Source organism: Saccopteryx leptura, chromosome 2, assembly GCF_036850995.1.
Source record: "Saccopteryx leptura isolate mSacLep1 chromosome 2, mSacLep1_pri_phased_curated, whole genome shotgun sequence".
NCBI classification, from domain to species: Eukaryota; Metazoa; Chordata; class Mammalia; order Chiroptera; family Emballonuridae; genus Saccopteryx; species Saccopteryx leptura.
The window spans coordinates 62,068,596-62,075,491 of record NC_089504.1 but is presented as its reverse complement, the minus strand read 5'-3'; the positions used below and the strand labels follow the sequence as shown (position 1 = coordinate 62,075,491).

The 6,896-nt window shown below is 39.4% G+C and overlaps 1 pseudogene; it reads left to right on the top strand.

Annotated features, from left to right (window-relative positions):
- Nucleotides 1-4,422: 4,422 nt before the first annotated feature.
- LOC136393788 (small ribosomal subunit protein eS26 pseudogene) lies at nucleotides 4,423-4,769 on the top strand (annotated as a pseudogene).
- Nucleotides 4,770-6,896: the final 2,127 nt, after the last annotated feature.

The following is a 6,896-nucleotide window of genomic DNA, read 5'->3' as shown; positions in this document are numbered from 1 at the left end:
GTGCCATACACTGGGAACTTAGAAAATAAACATTTATTTCCCTGGAGGCTGAGAAGTCCAAGATTAAGGTGCTGGCCAATTTGATTGCTGGTAAGGGACTTCTTCCTGGCTTGTAGCTGGATGCATCCTCTGCTGGCCTTTCTTCAGTGCTTGCATGTGAGGAAACAGAAAGAAAATTTTCTAGTATCTGTTGTATAAGGGAACCAATGCCATCATGAGGGTCCTACTCTTAAGACTTTATGTAGACCTGATCACTTCCTAAAAGCCCCATCTCTAAATACTATCCCTTTAGGGATTAAGGTTCTTTTGTTTGTTTGGTTATTTATTTTATTTTATTATTATTATTTTTTTATATTTTTCTGAAGCTGGAAACGGGGAGAGACAGTCAGACAGACTCCCGCATGCACCCGACCAGGATCCACCCGGCACACCCACCAGGGGCGATGCTCTGCCCACCAGGGGGCGATGCTCTGCCCCTCCGGGGCATTGCTCTGCCACGACCAGAGCCACTCTAGCGCCTGGGGCAGAGGCCAAGGAGCCATCCCCAGCGCCCGGGCCATCTTTGCTCCAATGGAGCCTTGGCTGCGGGAGGGGAAGAGAGAGACAGAGAGGAAGGAGGGGGGGGTAGAGAAGCAAATGGGCGCTTCTCCTATGTGCCCTGGCCGGGAATCGAACCCGGGTCCCCCGCACGCCAGGCCGATGCTCTACCGCTGAGCCAACCGGCCAGGGCCTTTTGTTTGTTTTTTTAACAGAGACAGAGAGAGAGTCAGAGAGAGGGATAGATAGGGACAGACAGATAGGAATGGAGAGAGATGAGAAGCATCAATCATCAGTTTTTTATTGTGACACCTTAGTTCATTGATTGCTTTCTCATATGTGCCTTGATCGTGGGCCTTCAGCAGAGCGAATAACGCCTTGCTGGAGCCAGCAACCTTGGGTCCAAGCTGGTGAGCTTTGCTCAAACCAGATGAGTCTGCACTCAAGCTGGCGACCTCGGGGTCTTGAACCTGGGTCCTCTGCATCCCAGTCTGTCGCTCTACCCACTGCGCCACCGCCTGGTCAGGCTAGGGATTAAGGTTTTAACATATGAATTTCAGAGGGACAAAACTCAGTCCATAGCATCTAGCTAAAGTCAGAAACACTAGCAACAGCCAAAAGTGAAAACAGTCTCTTGATAAGGAGAAATCAAAGAAAAACTATTATAACATTTTACTTTTGAGAGGAACAATTTAGTTCAGGGTCATATCACTGTGTTCCCAAGAGCATCATGATTACCAATGTTCTGATCATTAATAACAGGATGAAGTAACTTCAGTGCCCTCTATTTAAGAGGGAAGAGTATACTCTGTATTCTTTCAGAATCATTTTTGTCAATGTTCTTGAACTACTGCTATGTTTTTAGGTTAAAATTAATCATGTGAAATATTCATTTACATTGAATGGTTTGTTTTCCTGAAACCTGGTCAAACTTATAGATTAACAAACAGTAAGTATTTTAAAAGATCAGTCAATAAGATACTATTTTCAGAGAACAAGTCTCTTTTAAACTGAATAATGCAAGAGCTAACAAATTTAGTGTTGATACTTCAGTCATTGAGAACCATTTATCAGGGTCTTGACTATCTAGCACCAAGGTTGAATAAATGTATCATAGTGCTTTCTTATCCAAGCATGTCTATGCATGAAAAGGCTTATTGCTCTTTAATTTAAAGGTAGTAATACAGATCAGGGATTCAGAAGAGAAGACCTATGTTTAACCATTATTCATTTACCTGACCTAATAAATAATGATTTCCTGATTTGTCTACCCTTTGTCTTAGTGCCATCTCTCCTGTTAATAGCCATTTGCTGGACTCTTGTGATTGCAATAGCTAGATTTCCCTTTCTACTGCCTGAAACACTTACCATGCAATCAGTATCCATCTTCACATGAGGTTTATCTTTCCAAAAAGCTGAGACACTCAAAATCAGTTGGCTGTAATTCCCTGTATCAGTCCCTACAATAGAGATGACCTTGTCAAGGGACCATAATAATTGTTATCACTTAGCAAAGGCTCCCCATACTCTGGATGGTGTTTGGAAAGGTACAGTCTGCTTCTGCCTCCGTACTTCTTTTTTTATGTATGCTTCTTATATCTGAGAAACCCCTCTTTGGCTGACTAATGCCTTCTTTAGTTATCTTAAAGACTTTGTGGTCTGGTCTCATTTTGCTGGTGGTACTATTCTGCAGTCTTGAAAAGGTGACACTGCAGATCTTGATTATGAGCCACTATGTCCTGATTTTAGAGTTTATGCCTGGATGTCATCTTACTCTTTCAGATCTGTGTTCTTGAGTGGCATGCCTCTCTGTAGTACCCTCCAAATCAACAAGTACTGAATAGTGCTATATACCACATGCTTTATCTCCTATCCACATCTAATCTATTAGAAAAGCCCAATGGCTCCACCTAAAAATATTTATCTTGATTCTACTGACTTCTCTCCACCTCCACTACTGTCTACCCAGGCTTCCAATATACCAAGCATGTTTCTGCCTTGGGGTTTGTACATTTGCTACACATTATGGGGAATAGGGCTATTCTTTCCCTCTGATATGTGCGTGTCTCAGTCCCCTACTTTATTCCGAGTTCTGTGCATATGTCTTCTCACTGGAGAAGCCCTCCCTGACTACCCTATCTAAAATAAGAGCCTCCTACCTCCATAGCATATGACTCATTGTCTCTCTTTGCCCTGCTCATTTATTAGCTCTTTAATTTTTTAAATCCATCTCCCTCCTTAAAATATAAGCCTCACCAGGACTTGTTCACAGCTATAGCTGCAGATCCTAGAACAGTGCCTGGCATCTAATATACCCTCAGTAGATGTTTGCTGGCTAATTGACAAAATGAAATGATTCCTTATCTTATTGAATTCTCATAATACTCTTTTTAGATGTTGGATGCCAGTATTCCAATTTTTACAATAAACTGAAAAAGTAGGTTTGGTAACTTGCTTAGAAAATATAGCCACTATGAAGTTGAGTTTTAAATTTCAGTTGTCATGACTCTGAGTTCACTGTTCAACCCTATGTTCATGAGTGCTTGGAGGTGACATTACAGGATTTAGCCATTATTGTGCATGGCAGGACAGAATCAGTGGGTAATACCTGATTGTACAGCTGTTCCTAAAACTTCTCAGGAAGCTAAGCTGTGGCTTCCATATACCTGTCAATCAAGACTCCTCGGTCTCAATATGGAAGATATAGAGTTGAGTTTTATGTTTTCTTGGCATTCCATTCTGAATAAAATGGTCAAAAACCAGATGATTAGCCATTGGGTTATAGTCCTTTTTACTTATTTCCTCACCTCTTCCCAGATACATAGTCATAACAAGAACTAGAATGCATATAGTTTGGGTCCAGAGCCAGAAGACAAGAAATTGATCAGATCAGACTTATTTATTCAAGGATCTGAGTCAAGTAAAAAGCCAGCGACCAAGGTACACAATATTCAATGTTAAATTTTCAGGATTTTTAGCAACAGGGTCTTCATTCTGATGGATTTTGGCCCATGACAAGAATGCCCCGCTGCTGTGAGACAAGGAAAACTCTACCAATTAATCACGTGCCCACATTTGCTTCTTGGTGTTGCTTCTTGGGCCAGAGCAAAGGCAAAGTCAGGAGCCAGACTGACCCAGATGGTGTGTACCTCTGGAATACATTACCCCAGCAATGGGAAGTATAGAGGACTCTATAAATGGCTGCTGGTGTACTTATCAGTGGGTTTGTCTCTGAATGGACAATGCTGACTGTCTCATGGATTGATGTCATTTGGTTTTTAAAGATTTCCAGCTCCTGTTTTAACATAAACATTTGCAAACATAAGTCTGTTGAAATTCCAGGAAATAAGTAGTTATATGTTTTTTAAAAAAGTAAGGGTACAATGAGTTCAAAACATGAGTCAGCATATGAGAATATTGCATAGGGGCCAAATGTGACTCTGGAACTTGAAAACAGGAATCTACTGGGGGTTCTTTTCCTGCATACATTATTATTACCACATATTTCAGAACACCTCTTATATACCAGGTAATATGTTATATGCTGGTGATGCACAGATATAAAAGCCATCCAGTTCTCAGACTTCTTTGTGGGCCACTTTTGGACTCTTGTGTTCTTGTTTCTTTGAGCTTTCAAGCATTTTAGAAAGGGAAATAGAGATAAATAAAAAAATAATTGATTAATTAGTCTGAAGGTGATTTAGTGATCAATTAGAGGAAAGATATCGAGAACATACATCGTAGTTCATTTCCCTTCACACTTAATGAGGAGCTCTGTGCAACCAGAGAAAAGATATTAAGATAGAATACATGTAAAGATTTCCCCTTCTTCACCTTTAAGCAGTGAAAATATTTGCATATAGCTCTCAGGTCCCTGCTTCCAAGATGACCAAGAAAAGAAAGAATAATGGACATGCCCCAAGAGGCTGTGGCCCCGCACAGCCTATTCACTGTAACAACTGCGCTCAGTATGTATGCAAGGATAAGGCCATTAAGAAGAATGTCATTCAAAACATATTAGAGGCCTCAGCCTTTAGGGACATTTACAAAGCAAGTGTCTTTGACACCTGTGTACTTCCAAAGCTGTATGTGAAACTGCATTGCAGTGTGAGTGTGCCATTCATAGCAAGGTAATTGGGTATCATTCTGGTGAAGCCCAGAAGGACTGAACACCCCTACCACTATTTAGACCTCTGGGTGCTGCCCCCTTTCTTCTACCAAAGGCCATATAAGGAGCTAAATCCTTAAGGACTGAAGAAAAGTTCTCTGGAAGAAAAAATAGAAACTACATTAGAAAAAGAAAATATTTGCATGTATATTAGATATATCTTGAGTGTGTATGTATGTGTTTGTGTTCCCCTGAAATTTATACATTGAAGTCCTAACCCCTAGTACCTCAGAATGTGACTATATTTGGATATAGGGCTATTAAAGTGATAATTAAGTTAAATGATATCATTAGGCTGGGCCCTAATACAATATAGCTCATGTCCTTATAAAAAGTGATGATTAGGGTCAATTCCAAGATGGCAATGGTGTAGACAGGTGTTCCAATAGCCACTTCCCATGGCCAAACTGGGTTACAAATACATTTAAAAACAATCATCTATAAAAACCAAATTTGGACTAAATAAAGAGGAGTACATAACCAAGGAGTCACAGAAGCTACAGCAAGGGACCTAATATTTATTTCTGCACCCAGGGCCTCAACCGACCTTAATGTACCTCTGAAGACGAGGAAAGAATACTAAAAGCTGCAAGAGAAAAGCACTTAATTACCCACAGAGGAGCCCCCATAAGGATGACATCTGACTTCTCAACAGAAACACTTCAGGTCATAAGGAATTGGCAAAAAATATTCAAAGTGATGCAAAACAAGAACCTATAACCAAGACTACTTTATTCAGCAAGGCTTTCATTTAAAATTGAAGGAGAAATAAAGAGCTTCCCAGACAAAAAACGGCTCAAGGTGTTCACTACAACCAAACCAGGCCCACAAGAAATGTTAAAGGGCCTACTATAAAAAGAGCAAAGGAAAAAGAAAGTCGAGAGAAAGAGGATTGTAGGTTTAAAGATTAAATTGGCAATAAATAAGTACATTATATAATGACCTTAAATGTAAATGGATTAAATGCTCCAATCAAAAGACATAGTGTAACTGCATGGATAAAAAAACAGGACCCATATATCATATATGCTGTCTACAAGGTTCCACCTTAGAACGATACATTTAGACTGAAAGTGAAGGGATGGAAAAATATATTTCATGCAAATGGAAATAAAAAAAGCTAGAGTAGCAATACTTACATCTGACCAAAAAAGCCTTTAAAACAAAGACTATAAAGACTGTAAAAAACAACAACAAACAAACAAAAAAAAAACAACAAAAAAAACAAAGGCTATAATAAGGGAGAAATAAGGTCACTACAAAATGATAAAGGAAGCAATACAACAAGAAGATATAACCATTTAAAATATTTATCCACCTAATATAGGAGCACCTAAATATATAAATCAGATTTTGATGGACACAAAGGGCAAGATTGTCAGCAATACTATAATAGAGGATTTGATACCCCACTCACATCAACGGATAGATTCTCCAGACAGAAAATTAACGAAGAAATAGCATCCCTAAATGACACACTACAACTGGATTTAATTAATACTTTAGAACATTTCATCCCAAAGCAGCAGGATATACATTCTTTTCAAGTGCTGATGTTACATTTTCTAGGATAGTCCACATGTTAGGGCACAAAAGTAGTCTCAATAAATTTAAGAAGATTGAAATCATATCAAGCATCTTCTCTGGCCACAATGGCATGAAACTAGGTATCAACTTCAATACAAAAACTGAAAAATATTTAAACACTCAGAGGCTTAATAACATGTTATTTAATAACAAATGGGTTAACAATGAGATTAAAGAAGAAAAAAAAATTCTTTGAAACAAATGAAAATGAACATACAATAACCTAAAATCTATGGGACACAGTGAAAGCAGTCCTGAGAGTGAAGTTCATAGCACTACAGGCACACCTTAAGAAGCAAAATACAGCTCAAATAAACAACCTAACCCTGAACCTGAAGGAACTAGAAAAAGTACAACAGATAATGCCCAGAAAAAGTAGAAGGAAAGAAATAATAAAGATAAGAGACTGACCAGGTGGGAAATAATAAAGATCAGAGACTGACCAGGCAGTGGCAAAATGGATAGAGTATCTGACTGGGTTGTGGAGGACCCAGGTTTGAAACACTGAGGTCACCAGCTTGAGCGTGAGCTCACCTAGCTCTAGCACGGGTTTACCAGCTGGAGCCCAGCGTCACTGGCTTAAGGGTGGGATCATAGCATGGTC